Raw genomic sequence first — 16,417 nt, forward strand, 5'->3', positions numbered from 1 at the left:
TGTACCCCTAATCTGCTGCCCCTAACACAGCCGACCCCTATATTATATTTATTAACCCTAACCTGCCCCCCACAACGTCGCCGCCACCTACCTACAATAATTAACCCCTAATCTGCCGACCGCAAAGAGCCGCCAGCTACATTATAGCTATGTACCCCTAATCTGCTGCCCCTAACACTGCCGACCCCTATATTATATTTATTAACCCCTAACCTGCCCTCCCTAACATCGCTGACACCTAACTTCAATTATTAACCCCTAATCTGCCGACCGAATCTCGCCGCTATTCTAATAAATGTATTAACCCCTAAAGCTAAGTCTAACCCTAACACTAACACCCGCCTAAGTTAAATATAATTTTAATCTAACTAAATTAATTAACTCTTATTAAATAAATTATTCCTATTTAAAGCTAAATACTTACCTGTAAAATAAATCTTAATATAGCTACAACATAAATTATAATTATATTATAGCTATTTTAGGATTAATATTTATTTTACAGGTAACTTTGTATTTATTTTAACCAGGTACAATAGCTCTTAAATAGTTAAGAACTATTTAATAGCTAAAATAGTTAAAATAATTACAAATTTACCTGTAAAATAAATCCTAACCTAAGTTACAATTAAACCTAACACTACACTATCAATAAATAAATTAAATACAATACCTACAAATAACTACAATGAAATAAATTAACTAAAGTACAAAAAATAAAAAAGAACTAAGTTACAAAAAACAAATATTTACAAACATAAGAAAAATCTTACAACAATTTTAAACTAATTACACCTACTCTAAGCCCCCTAATAAAATAACAAAGCCCCCTAAAATTAAAAAATGCCCTACCCTATTCTAAATTACTAAAGTTCAAAGCTCTTTTACCTTACCAGCCCTGAACAGGGCCCTTTGCGGGGCATGCCCCAAGAAGTTCAGCTCTTTTGCCTGTAAAAAAAACATACAATACCCCCCCCAACATTACAACCCACCACCCACATACCCCTAATCTAACCCAAACCCCCCTTAAATAAACCTAACACTAAGCCCCTGAAGATCATCCTACCTTGTCTTCACCTCACCGGGTATCACACCGATCCGTCCTGGCTCCGATATCTTCATCCAACCCAAGCGGGGGCTAAACATCCACTGAAGAAGTCCAGAAGAGGGTCCAAAGTCTTCATCCTATCCGGGAAGAAGAGTAGATCCGGACCGGCAACCATCATCTTCCAAGCGGCATCTTCTATCTTCATCAGATGAGGACCGGCTCCATCCTGAAGACCTCCACCACGGACCCATTTTCATCCGGCGACGTCCAACTGAAGAATGACGGTTCCTTTAAGGGACGTCATCCAAGATGGCGTCCCTCGAATTCCGATTGGCTGATAGGATTCTATCAGCCAATCGGAATTAAGGTAGGAATATTCTGATTGGCTGATGGAATCAGCCAATCAGAATCAAGATCAATCCGATTGGCTGATCCAATCAGCCAATCAGATTGAGCTCGCATTCTATTGGCTGATCAGCCAATAGAATGCGAGCTCAATCTGATTGGCTGATTGGATCAGCCAATCGGATTGAACTTGAATCTGATTGGCTGATTCTATCAGCCAATCAGAATGTTCCTACCTTAATTCCGATTGGCTGATAGAATCCTATCAGCCAATCGGAATTCGAGGGACGCCATCTTGGATGACGTCCCTTAAAGGAACCGTCATTCGTCGGGATGTCATCGGCCAGGATGGATGTTCCGCATCAGCGGGATGAAGATGGAGCCGGAAGAAAGAAGATTGAAGATGCCACTTGATAGAAGACTTCAGCCGGATGATGGACCTCTTCAGCCCCCGCTTGGATGAAGACTTCAGCCGGATGATGGACCTCTTCAGCCCCTGCTTGGATCAATACTTCAGCCGGATGATGGACCTCTTCAGCCCCCGCTTGGATCAAGACTTCAGCCGGATGATGGACCTCTTCAGCCCCCGCTTGGGCTTGGATGAAGACATAGCCCGGATTGGATGAAGACTTCGGACCCTCTTCTAGTGAAGACAAGGTAGGGAGATCTTCAGGGGCTTAGTGTTAGGTTTATTTAAGGGGGGTTTGGTTTAGATTAGGGGTATGTGGGTGGTGGGTTGTAATGTTGGGGGGGTATTGTATGTTTTTTTTTACAGGCAAAAGAGCAGAATTCTTTGGGGCATGCCCCGCAATAGGCCCTTTTAAGGGCTGGTAAGGTAAAAGAGCTTTTCAATTTTTATTTTAGAATAGGGTTGGGCATTTTTTTATTTTGGGGGGCTTTGTTATTTTATTAGGGGGCTTAGAGTAGGTGTAATTAGCTTAAAATTGTTGTAATATATTTTTTTTTTTTCAAAAATATAGTTTTATTGAGGAATTGAAAAGTAAACAGACAGGTATCTTGATACAAGTAAAACAAGTGTACATTCAATGTAAGCCAAGACAGTAAATGGGCAAATAAGTATATGAATCTCCTGGGCTCAAGAGAGGTGAAGTATGGCTATATATTTAACTGTCTAGGAAGTACCTATGGGATATTACAAAACAAAAACAAAGTCCCAACCTCATTTTTTTACCTCTTGAAAACAAGCCAGGCCATTTTTTGGACCTCCAGTGAATTTAACATAAAACATAATAGAAGAAAATTTAATATTTGGGTCATTTTTGGACTCTCAAAACACTATTAGAGCACAGCATATATTATACATTCTTTTTGTGAAATACTACTATCAACTACAGGGGGCTGTTATACAATAAGCAAGATGCTAGAGGGAGCTTAATAGCATTTATATGAAATGGACAATAATATATTTGGGTATATATTTCAGCATATCTAAGTCAGAGCTTGAATAACATATGCTCTTGTCAAAATAGTCAGGTAAGCTTTGTGCATAGTTGTAAGTGTCCCCTATGGGTTACGGTAGCATAATTACTGGAACTTGTAGGAGCAGAGAGCTAATACAAAGCTATACATTATCTATAACTGAGATGATACAGGATAGATATTGCATTTAATGATGGGTATATCGTTTGATAAACAATTTGACTGGCTCTAGACATGCAAGCACTACACTTATGTACACTTATATAGCTTAGCAACTGAGCATTTAATATATTTGCAAATATCCCACATGAGTCACTTTAGTACCATAACTGAGTTCGATAGGACTAAAAAGCATAAGAAAACTTTGCAACTTCTCCAACTGTGGAACAGAAAACGTTAAACAGTATTAACAGACTGAAAAGTCTTCATCAATCATTTGGCCGCTGAGGTTGTATCCAAGGGGGCCTTCCCTTAGTACCAGCTAGAAATTTCTCCCACAAGGAAATGGCCCTGAGTTTGCTTAGGGTCTTACCCAATTCCAGCTTTCACCAATGCCGATATATGCGGGAACTTGGTCTGCTGCACCGGGGATAAGTGACGGCCATGATAGTCTCCCCCTGACCTCCAACGCTTCTGATCTTCAGCCTCATCTGCCATCCAGACTTGCCTGAGGATCTCCCCACTTTCTTTAATCTTTATGATCACTAGGAGGCAGCCGGCTGTTCCACATTTAGTAAAAGGTAAGATCTGGTCGTTATAAGAGATATTCATGGGTCCGGTCAGTATGGACTCTCCTGTATTCTGTGCCTCCTGCACTCCCCACGCAGCACATGTCTCTCTCTGTATCTCCTTCTGAGTCGCTGGGGAGTCCGGAGTATATGCTGGCTTGATAGTTGAAGGTGGATGTGTAGACAATAGCTCAATTTTATAATGGCTAGTCTCCTGCGCCTCCATGATATTGTCTCTCTCTGGATCTTGCCAGCAGAAGACTGTCTTCGTATTGCGATCATCTCCAGAATCCTGGCGACTCAAGGCATAGTCAGGTGTTCCCTGGTTCAATGGTCTCAGTGCATCCACTATAACATTGTGCATCTGTATCTCAAAGTCTGTCAGCATGGCCTGTATCGCATGATATATCCCTTCCATGGCAGACTTGCGCAGTATTGTTCTCCGTAGGGTATAATTAAATAGATAATGTCTCTGTGTTCCAGAAATTAATGACAGCGCTTATAGCTGTTTTTACCTGAAATGTCAGGGGGGGTAAATGAGGGTTCAGGCCGGTGACTAGGCCTCCGCTGCGTACCCCATTTATTCCGGTCTGCTAGGCTAAAGTTCTAAGTGTGACAAACAAATAAAACATATGAATCTGTTCCTTAGGCGATATTCTATGAATCAGCAGTAAGGTAGGATTTGGGTTGTTGGTCAGAGGAGTGATAGACAGCGGATCTAACTGCTCCTGAACTCAGCCGAAATTAAAAAGCAGCCATCTTGGTCGGTGTCTGGACCCGCCCCCCCCGTAATATTTTTATAATGTTTGTAAATTATTTTTTTATTTTTTGTAACTTAGTTCTTTTTTATTTTTTGTAGGTATTTGTATGTAATTAATTTATTGATAGTGTAGTGTTAGGTTTAATTGTAGATAATTGTAGGTAGTTTATTACATTTATTTATTGATACTGTAGTGTTAGGTTTAATTGTAACTTAGGTTAGGATTTATTTTACAGGTACTTTTGTAATTATTTTAACTAGGTAGCTATAAATTAGTTATTAACTATTTAATAGCTATTGTACCTGGTTAAAATAAATACAAAGTTGCCTGTAAAATAAATATTAATCCTAAAATAGCTACAATATAATTATTATTTATATTGTAGCTATATTAGGGTTTATTTTACATGTAAGTATTTAGCTTTAAATAGGAATAATTTATTTAATAAGAAATAATTTATTTCGTTAGATAAAAATTATATTTAATTTAGGGGGGTGTTAGGATTAGGGTTAGACTTAGCTTTAGGGGTTAATAAATTTATTATAGTAGCGGTGAGGTCCGGTCGGGAGATTAGGGGTTAATAATTGTAGGTATGTGGCGGCGACGTTGGGGACGGCAGATTAGGGGGTAATAAATATAATATAGGGGTCGGCGATGTTAGGGGCAGCAGATTAGGGGTACATAGGGATAACGTAGGTTGCGGCAGTATACGGAGCGGCAGATTAGGGGTTAATAATAATATGCAGGGGTCAGCGATAGCGAGGGCGGCAGATTAGGGGTTAATAAGTGTAAGGCTAGGGGTGTTTAGACTCGGGGTACATGTTAGGGTGTTAGGTGCAGACTTAGAGAGTGTTTCCCCATAGGAAACAATGGGGCTGCGTTAGGAGCTGAACGCTGCTTTTTTGCAGGTGTTAGGTTTTTTTCAGCTCAACGGCCCCATTGTTTCCTATGGGGGAATCATGCACAAGCATATTCTTGAAGCTGGCCGCGTCCGTAAGCACCGCTGGTATTTAGAGTTGCAGTGGTGGTAAATTATGCTATACGCTCCCTTTTTGGAGCCTAACGCAGCCCTTCTGTGAACTCTAAATACCCGCGGTATTTAAAAGGTGCGGGGGGAAAAAGCACGCGTAGCTAACGCACCCCTTTGGCTGCAGAACTCTAAATCTAGGGGTATATTTTTTTTTATAAAATATGAGGAAAAAAACACACTTTTTCTAACTTTGACCCCCAAAATCTGTTACACATCTACAACCACCAAAACACCCATGCTAAATAGTTTCTAAATTTTGTCCTGAGTTTAGAAAAACCCAATGTTTACATGTTCTTTGCTTTTTTTGTAAGTTATAGGGCAATAAATACAAGTAGCCCTTTGCTATTTCCAAAACATTTGTTTTTCAAAATTAACAATAGTTACATTGTAACACTGATATCTGTCAGGAATTCCTGAATAACCCCTCACATAAATATTTTTTGTTTTAGTAGACAACCCAAAGTATTGATCTAGGCTCATTTTGGTATATTTCATGTCACAATTTTACCGCCAAATGTGATCAAATAAAAAAATTGTTTCATTTTTCACAATTTTAGGTTTCTCACTGAAATTATTTACAAACAGCTTGTGCAATTATGGCACAAATGGTTGTAAATGCTTCTCTAGGATCCCCTTTGTTCAGAAATAGCAGACATATATGGCTTTGGTGTTGCTTTTTGGTAATTAGAAGGCTGCTGAATGCCGCTGCACACCACACTTGTATTATGCCCAACAGTGAAGTGGTTAATTAGGCAGCTTCTAGGGTTAATTTTAGCTTTATTGTAGAGATCAGCCTCCCATCTGACACATCCCACCCCCTGAACCCTCCTGACCCCCCTCAAACAGCTCTCTTCCCTCCCCCACCTCACAATTTTCACCGCCATCTTAAGTACTTAAAGGGACACTGTACTCAAATTTTTTCTTTTGTGATTCAAATTGAGCATGAAATTTTAAGCAACTTTCTAATTTACTCCTATTATCCATTTTTCTTTGTTCTCTTGCTATCTTTATTTGAAAAAGAAGGCATCTAAGCTTTTTTTGGGTTCAGTACTCTGGACAGCAGTTTTTGATTGGTGGATGAATTTATCCACCAATCAGCGAGGACAACCCAGGTTGTTCACAAAAAATGGGCCGGCATCTAAACTTACATTCTTGCATTTCAAATAAAGATACCAAGAGAATGAAGAAAATTTGATAATAGAAGTAAATTAGAAAGTTGCTTAAAATGTCATGCTCAATCTGAATCACAAAAGAAAAATTTTGAGTACAGTGTCCCTTTAAGTACTGGCAGTAAGTCTGCCAATACTAAAATAAAAATAATTTTTAATTATTTTTTTTCTTAAATTGATTCTGATCCCCCCCCCATACAGCTCTCTAAACCCAACCCTCTCTACCTATTTACCATCATCTTGGGTACTGGCAGCTTTCTGACAGTACCCAGTTTGCCCCCAAAAAATGTGTGAATTTTTTATTCTTAATATAATAATATATTTCTGTAGTGTAGCTGCCCCCCCTCAATATCCTACCTCCCTCCCCCTCCCAGATCCCTTACACAACATTGAGGATGTCCCCACCATCGGCTTCATGCAAAAAAATGTACGCAAAGATCTTGATTTTTCCGCACCCACCCGTCCCCCTGGGTGCTTCCGTCTAGTGAGGCGCATATGTGAGACACTGGAACAGGATGCTGGTACATTGATGGGCCACCCACCCACCTCTCTGCTGCTGCTCCCACCCACCAACGATTGGCACCATCAATGCCAGGTGCAGAGAGGGCCACAGATTGTCTCTATCTGCATCTGTGGATATAAAAAGGGATTACTGTGATGCCTCAATACCAAGGCATCACTGCAACCCCTTGAAAGCAGTTGGAAGCGATCAGGATCGCTTCCACTGCTTGAAACCCTTGAGGATGTACAGGGTACGTCCTTGGTCGCTAACTGACATTTTTTGTAGGACATACCCTATACGTCCTTGGTCCTTAAGGGGTTAATAAAGTCCTTGGTAACTAAAGGTGCTATATACAGTATAATCTATATAAAAATAGAATGGAACTTGAACCATTCTCAGATAATATAGATTATACATAGCACCTATAGTTCTCATAGTTTATAAATTTACCCAACATAAGGATGTGTTTTAAATAACATCAGGACTGTTGGTAGCTATATATAGCACAGTGTAATTTTTAATTCTGTATTCTGGCACCATACATGACCAGTGATATCAGAGCTGTTACAGAATGAAGAAATAAAAGAAAATAAATTACACTGTGCACTATATAGCTACCAACAGTCCTGATTTTATTTAAAGGGGCAGTCAACACCAGTTTTTGTTGTTGTTTAAAAACATAGATTATCCCTGTATTACCCATTCCCCAGTTTTGCATAACCAACACAGTTATATTAATATGTTAAAATGGACAAAGAGAGGCGCACAAATGTGTGTATCGATAGGGACAATGTAAGCACAAGCTACTGGTATTTTGTACGCAGGGTACTCACAATTTGTCAGAGCACACCAGTGTGCTTGTGGAAGCAGGCTGGCAATCAGAGCTGACCAGCTGGCTCTCTCCGGTATACAGCTCTCCTCCAGAAGGTAAAGTGACTGGTAGTGGCTTGCTTGTATAAATTCTCCAGGCTCAAGTTTTACGTAAAAGACTAAAAACTTTTATTGCATATTTAATACAAATCAGCCTAAGAACATCAAATAGTTTAACAAGCAAGGTAATTGCACAGGTAAAAATTGCTATGCGTTTCTCGGCTCTCCTGGCCGTTTCATCAGGCATACTAAACATATTTAAAACCCGCTTTTTATTGCCGCCACAACCAGACAATTCAGAGACACACCCCTACTCTGGGTGTGTGTTAGTTGACCAATCACATTGCTATATTTCAGAGGAGTATGTACACACCCCCATTAACACGTATATTATACATTATGATGGCAAACTGCTATCTAGACCAGTGGCGTTCTCGTGTTTAATCGAGGGTTGTACAGGCTCGGGTGCCTAATAGTTCCGTTACTAATGGCAAAATTGACCGACGAGACCGGCCATCACCCCCGAACATAAGTGAGCATAAACAACCATATGGTGATCTGACCTATAAACCTAAGTGCACTATGTGTTCATAGAAATGTGGAATAAAAAGAGGTACTCAACCTATGTGAAAATCGGATATGACCTTGGCGTATGACGATATAGGGGAAAAAATATATATATCTCCATATTGTGATGGGGCCCATATAGGTAACATGACAGTGATAAGTGCGTGTACTTGTTAAGTGAGATGCACTGTGACATGAAATCATCAGCTCTATCTGTAATGTCTATGAGTGTTGTATTTACATAGTTATAAGAATTTGACACTCGGCTAAATATACAGGTGCCTAATTAATAAAATATAAAGGTATAAAGATATTTATATTAGTAATAACCGATATTTGTAGTGATACTGGGTAAATATAATAACAAAATGAATAACGATATGTGAATGTGCATATAATTGTTAAGATGAGTGTCGTATAATTAAATATTAATATAATAAAGATTTCTCCCTCTACATGGAGACTTCCATTGTGATATATTAAATAGGACCCCGAAACGGGTCCGTGAAGGTAAGGATAGATAGTCCTATATGGACTATGTGACAAAAACAGCCTTTTATATATAAAAAGAAATGTGTATTGTTTACTAAATGGTGTGGGAATGTAACTTAGAATTATAGCGTGACCCTAATCATTAATGTGTGTATAAGTTAAAACTAAAAAATGTGATAAGAAACGAATGCATCCATATTGAGCACCCTTATTCTCTGTACTTCGGTATACCTCATATTAGGATTAACTACAAAATCCAACCGAGATGCGTACATATACAAAAAAGGTTGCACAAATATGTGAATATATATATGTAAATATTTAACAATAATAAGGCATGATTATAATCTGTTAGATGATATCAATACTAAATCAAATACATAATAGGAATATTCACTACTCATCAGTGGGACAATAACTGATGGTTATGTATAAATACAGCAACCGATAATGGTTAAAATCTTGCACAGCAAAGAATAATATTGCTAAGAAACGATCAAACAAAACCTGTATGACTAACCAACTATTGTATAAGCAATCCTAAAAAGAGGCAGAGTCTACAACCTCGTTGAGACCATTTGGAAATAAAGAACCAAATCTATAAATCCAAAAGGTCTCCCTTTGGCGCAGTTTGGTAAACCTGTTGTATCTATTGGATCCAGGGATACTTTCAAGTGGTGTGATAGTGAAGGGGCAATTTTCTCCGTTGTGTTTGTGCATGTAATGTTTGGATACACTATGTTTCATCGATTTATTCTTTATATTTCGACTGTGCTCGCTCCATCTGGTGCGAACATTTCGTATTGTGCGCACCAAATACTGCAGCCCACATTTACATGACTACTTTACTAGGAGCCAAGAACTGTTTGATTGTGGGCGCTCTCTTACAGATAATATTGGGTGTACATTCTAAATTATTCTTTAGAATAGGATTTTTTAGTAAAATAGGCCAGTGCTTTTGTAGCACTCTTTTGATGGATTTAGTGTTTGAGTTATATTGAGTTACAAAACAAGGTTGTTTGTAGGGTCTTTACTGTTTTCAGTTTTCTTCTTGATTTGGAGAATGGTGGACCTATCTAATCTGCATGCTTTCTCGTACCCACTCATAATAATTTCAATCATCACCATCAATGGAAACATAACATACCGTACAGTCAATTCTGTAGGATTAGGAGGAATTGTAGTTCAACAGAGAAATTTCATGAACAATCTTATATTCTAATTCAAAGATTTGAGGAAAAAGGCTACCCTAGGGAAATTATCATGAGTGGGTATGAGAAAGCATGCAGATTAGATAGGTCCACCATTCTCCAAACCAAGAAGAAAACTGAAAACAGTAAAGACCCTACAAACAAATTCAAACAACCTTGTTTTGTAACTCAATATAACTCAAACACTAAATCCATCAAAAGAGTGCTACAAAAGCACTGGCCTATTTTACTAAAAGATAAAGAATGTACACCCAATATTATTTATAAGAGAGCGTCCACAATGAAACAGTTCTTGGCTCCTAGTAAAGTAGTCATCTCCAAGAAATCTATTAGAAGTGGAACACAAAGAAATCCAACTGGTCAAAAGGGTGTTTACAAGTGTGGCAAAACTAGATGCCATATGTGTAAACACATAACACACCGTATTCAAACCATCAAGTCACACACCACTGGGGAAATTTTTCCCATTGAGGATTATCTGACATGCAGCTCTTCATACGTGATATATGTGTTATCATGTAAATGTGGGCTACAGTATTTGGGGCGCACAATACGAAATGTTCGCATCAGATGGAGCGAGCACAATCGAAATATAAAGAATAAATCGATGAAACATAGTGTATCCAGACATTACATCCACGAACACAATGGAGAAAATTGCCCCTTCACTATCACACCACTTGAAAGTATCCCTGGATCCAATAGATACAACAGGTTTACCAAACTGTGCCAAAGGGAGACCTTTTGGATTTATAGATTTGGTTCTTTATTTACAAATGGTCTCAACGAGGTTGTAGACTCTGCCTCTTTTTAGGATTGTTTATACAATAGTTGGTTAGTCATACAGGTTTTGTTTGATCGTTTCTTAGCAATATTATTCTATGCTGTGCAAGATTTTAACCTTTATCGGTTGCTGTATTTAATGGGGGTGTGTACATACTCCTCTGAAATATAGCAATGTGATTGGTCAACTAACACACACCCAGAGTAGGGGTGTGTCTCTGAATTGTCTGGTAGTGGCGGCAATAAAAAGCCGGTTTTAAATATGTTTAGCATGCCTGATGAAACGGCCAGGAGAGCCGAGAAACGCGTAGCAATTTTTACCTGTGCAATTACCTTGCTTGTTAAACTATTTGATGTTCTTAGGCCGATTTGTGTTAAATATGCAATAAAAGTTTTTAGTCTTTTACGTAAAACTTGAGCCTGGAGAATTTATATAAGCAAGCCACTACCAGTCACTTTACCTTCTGGAGGAGAGCTGTATAGCAGAGAGAGCCAGCTGGTCAGCTCTGATTGCCAGCCTGCTTCCACAAGCACACTGGTGTGCTCTGACAAATTGTGAGTACCCTGCGTACAAAATACCAGTAGCTTGTGCTTACATTGTCCCTATCGATACACACATTTGTGCGCCTCTCTTTGTCCATTTTCACATAAGTTCTAATTCCCCACCGGGAACAGTTTTGAGAGTGCAGCCGGATGAGATGAAACTCCTGTGGTGAACATTTTCGGGGACCGCTTGAATTGCAAGTTTATATCAGAACATTGGTCAATGAGACTATTGGACTTTCCACACTGAAGCTGATCATATCATCTATTAATGAGGTTCCCCTTTCCATTTCATTTCATTACTAATTTGTTTTAGACACATATGTTTGCTCAATTAGACACATAGTCTAAATGTTATGTGTAGAATATAAACATTGTGTATATCTTTTTGTATGTATTTAGCGCCCTCTGGTGACCAAGGTCATTTTATTTTTCAGTTATATTAATATACTTTTTTTCCTCTGCGATTACCTTGTTTCTAAGCATCTGCAAACTGGCCCCTTATTTCAGTAGTTTTGACAGACTTGATTTTTAGCCAATCAGTGTTCACTAATAGGTAACTTCACGTGCATGAGCTCAATGTTATCTATATGAAACACATGAACTAATGCCATCTAGTGATGAAAAACAGTCAAAATGCATTCAGATTAGAGGCGGCCTTTAAGGTCTAAGAAATTAGCATATGAACCTCCTAGGTTGAGCTTTCAGCTAAGAAAACCAAGAGAACAAAGCAAAATTGGTGATAAACGTAAATTGGAAAGTTATTTAAAATTAGATGCCCTATCTGAATCATAAAAGTTGTTTTTGGGCTTGACTTTATTTTTCAGTTATATTAATATACTTTTTTTTCTCTGCGATTACCTTGTTTCTAAGCATCTGCAAACTGGCCCCTTATTTCAGTAGTTTTGACAGACTTGATTTTTAGCCAGGAAGCGCAGTTGGCTTCAGGACATCCAACGGCTATGATGTTGTATTTTGTCCTAACAGCGCTAAAGCCCAGTGCCATTTCCATGGAATAGAACGGCATAACAGCGGTAAATTTTAAAATAAAATCAGGACTGCCAATTGGGTTCATGTGAGTGGACATGGATGTGTTTTGGAATTTTCAATAAAAGTGTGATTAATTTATTTTATTGACTTAAAGTTTAAAATTATTTAAAGGGACACTGAACCCAAATTTTTTCTTTCATGATTCAGATAGAGCATGCAATTTTAAGCAACTTTCTAATTTACTTATTTTTTCAATTTTTCTTTGTTCTCTTGCTATCTTTATTTGAAAAAGAAGGCATCTATGCTAAGGAGACATCAAATTGTTGGTTCAGAACCATGGATAGCACTTGTTTATTGGTGGAGTCCAATCAGCAAGGACAACCCAGGTTGTTCACCAAAAATGGGCCGGCATCTAAACTTGCATTCTTGCTTTTCAAATAAACATACCAAGAGAATGAAGAAAATTTGATAATAGGAGTAAATTAGAAAGTTGCTTAAAATTACATGCTCTATCTGAATCACAAAAGAAAAAATTAGGGTTCAGTGTCCCTTTAAATTCTTGTAAACAATTAAAAAGTGTATTATTAATACAAATAAAGATAAAAAATATTTTTTCATTTAAAAAAAAAAAAAAAGTCATTTGTAAGATGGCTTTTGAAGGGGTGGTGATGTTATAATTAATCATGAGTTCCTGCTTGTGTATTTGGTATATACATATAAAATGTATTCCTAAACCATTCCAATTTTTAATTTGAGTGTTCAGTGGCTTTTTTTTATTTTATTTGTTTTTTTTCTGCTTTATTTTATTCAATAGAAAAACATTTTTCATAGAAAATGTCCTTTTCGCAACAGTGTGGTTGGGATGCAGATATTCTGTTTGTTTTGGAAGTTGAAAAAATACCTTGTCTATACGACATGCGAATAAAAGAATATCGAAATCAGAACTTCCGGCAAATGGCATGGAAAGAAATCAGTGAAATTTTAAATATCCCAGGTACAGTATTCCTGTTTGCATGGAGATCTTTCATAGAATAGTCCTAAAAGTGTTTGTTGTAAAAAGTGTAACTTAAACAATGTTACCATAATTAAGTAAATAAATATTTTTGTTTATTTATTTTGTTATGCAGAAGCCGCCTGTCCTGGCAAGTGGAAGTCCATGAGAGACAAATACCTCTGAATTTATAAAAAAAGTGGATCGGGAGCAGACGTTATAATAGAAGATCCCACATGGATTGTGAGCAAATATCTGAGTTTCCTCAATCCTTGTTTAAAACCAAAAAGGTAAAACTTCCTATAGCGTATTAAAGTTATAATCTTAATTTCTGCGTTTAATTATTTTATTATATAATAAATAGAAATAGCTTAATAATTATTATAAATTCAGTTTATTATATTATTTATGAAAAATACATTAAAACCATATTATCTTTTTCTTTAGGACTACAGGAAACTTTAGTGAGTTTCTATCAAGAGAAACTCCTCAGACCTCCCAGTCAGAGCCATCAATGCAGGAGGACACCTATATGCTATCAGGCACAGTGCAGGACATGACTGAAACCATCATAATGGAAAACCCAAGTTTGGAGACTTATATTGAGTTAAAGCCAGTTGTCACCGACAGGGCAGAAATAGCTTCACAGAGTTCCGACATGACAGGTTGGTGGTCAATTAAAATTTAGGATTGTTACAGTGCAGTATAATCAGGGTAAGAATATTGCATTTACAGCAAAAATATTTTTATGTACTTTTAGATTCTTCTACAACTTCAAGAGATGCTGTTCCAGGAAAAAGAAAGCCTGTTCAGCAAAGCACTATGGAAAAGGTTTTGGAAGCTTTAAAAGCACCAATTATTGTTCCTTCAAACCAAGCAACCATGGAGTCGGATGCAGACAGGCTGTTTCTATTAAGTCTGTTACTTGATTTTATTAAGATTAAAAATGTTAAAATTGAAATCATTAAATTAATAGATGATGCACAAGAACATTGATGCACCAGTTCTGAATGTGTACAAATGTTACTTGCATTTTGTTTAAAAATAATATTCAAAGTTTTGTTATATTTTTTGCATTCAGTTTACATTAACTACATGCCAATGTAGTTTACAGTATATATATATATATATATATATATATATATATATATATATATTATCCTATACTATAAAAGGCCAAGTGTGTTTGTCCGAAGCTGTCATGCGCAGTAGAGACAGCACGCGGACAAACACACTGGCCTAAGTCCCTACCTGTTCTGCCGACTGCGCCGAGCAGAAGTGGGCGGGGCCGATTGTGAAGGGGGCGGGGCCTAACGTGAAAGCCCGTGAAGGGGGCGGAGCCTAGCGTGAAGGGCCGTGGAGAGAGCTCAAACAGCTCAAGAGAGGGAAGATTGATCCATTTATTCTAGAATTAAAAATGTTGTGTTACTCCCTATATATTGACTTACAATTAAAGTCTTCTTTTCTGTCTTTCCCCTTTCTTTCTTCCCCCCCCCCCTTTTTTTTTTCTCTCTCCTCCCCTCTCTCCCTCCTCCTCAAACCTCATTTATACCTAGAACAACTTATCCCTCTCTCAAATGTTAAGGTTACTTCCCCATATTAGTATAGGAAGTACATGATAAGAATCACATCATGGAATATAGGGGGCATAACTGCCCCGATCAAACGAAAAACTATTTTATCTCATTTACAGAAATTAAATACTACCATAGCACTTCTACAGGAGACGCACTTAAACACAGAGGAATCCACAAAATTAAAGAACTCCTGGATTGCTGAGGTAATAGCTGCGCCATCACCTGATAGAAAAAAAGGAGTTGCGATTCTTCTGGGGAAGAGGTTAATATATGAAAAATTGCTTACCATAATCGACCCGCATAGTAGATATGTGATCATAAAAATAAAATCCCAGGGCTCGATATATACCATCTGTAATCTCTATGCTCCGAACATTATTGATTATCACTTCTGGGACACGCTCCAAGCTCAACTTCTCCAGGTTAGCGAGGGTCAATTAATCTTAGCAGGCTACTTCAATATGGCCCCATGTTTCTCTTCGGATAGATACAGATATAAAGGAAAACTTAGAAAAACAAAAAAAGACAACCTTGAAATGAAATTATTCAAAAATGTATATCTCATGCTAGCAGTAAGAGATATCTGGAGGACACAGAATCCTTACACTAAGGCATTTACCTGTCATTCAAGGGCCACTAAAAGCCTCTCTAGAATAGACCTCATATTAATAAATGATCAGTGTGTCCAAGCAGGCTCAAAAGCCACTATTGCAGAAATTTGCATATCGGACCACGCTCCAATAGCTTTGGATATTCCAACCCATAGGAAACACTCAGTAGCCTCACGTTTTTTTTACCCCAAATATTTAAGTAACAATATAAAATTTAGAGATTGGCTAAAATCTAGATTACAGGAATTTTTCAGATTAAACGAAGGTTCAGTATCTAACCCTGCGATCCTATGGGAGACAGCGAAAGCGGTCTTAAGGGGAGAAATCATAGCATACACAGCTAAATCAATTCAAGAATCTAAACAAAAAGAAAGTCAACTTTTAGCTTCAGTCATTAACGCATACAATACTTATTTGAGCATCTCCAGCAAAGGTAACTGGAACAAATATATCAGAGTAAAAAAGGAACGCGATACCTATCTCACTACGCAAACAGTACAATCTGAATTAAAATATCAATCTAAGCTGTATAAATATGGGAATAAAGCTGGTAAAATGCTCTCAAGTCTAGTAAAGAATTCTAGACAATCAAACTTGATTGAAAGCCTACAGGTCGGAAATAATCTGATAACCTCAACAGAGGAAATCTTAGATTCATTTTTTCAATATTATAAAGATATATATGCCCCATCGGTACCGGACAAAGCTGCGCAAGAAGGCTTTTGGGTTGGTCTACCCATCAAAAAAGGCAAGGCGGAC

The 16,417-nt window shown here is 37.7% G+C and overlaps 1 long non-coding RNA gene across 1 annotated transcript; it reads left to right on the forward strand.

The window, feature by feature from the left end:
• The first annotated feature begins 13,336 nt into the window (after positions 1-13,336).
• LOC128641138 (uncharacterized) lies at positions 13,337-14,023 on the forward strand. The gene is made up of 3 exons (XR_008399443.1): positions 13,337-13,473; positions 13,607-13,760; positions 13,918-14,023. It is a non-coding gene; the product is annotated as an uncharacterized LOC128641138 (long non-coding RNA).
• The last annotated feature ends 2,394 nt before the right edge of the window (positions 14,024-16,417 follow it).

The sequence above is a fragment of the Bombina bombina genome, chromosome 10 (assembly GCF_027579735.1).
Source record: "Bombina bombina isolate aBomBom1 chromosome 10, aBomBom1.pri, whole genome shotgun sequence".
NCBI classification, from domain to species: Eukaryota; Metazoa; Chordata; class Amphibia; order Anura; family Bombinatoridae; genus Bombina; species Bombina bombina.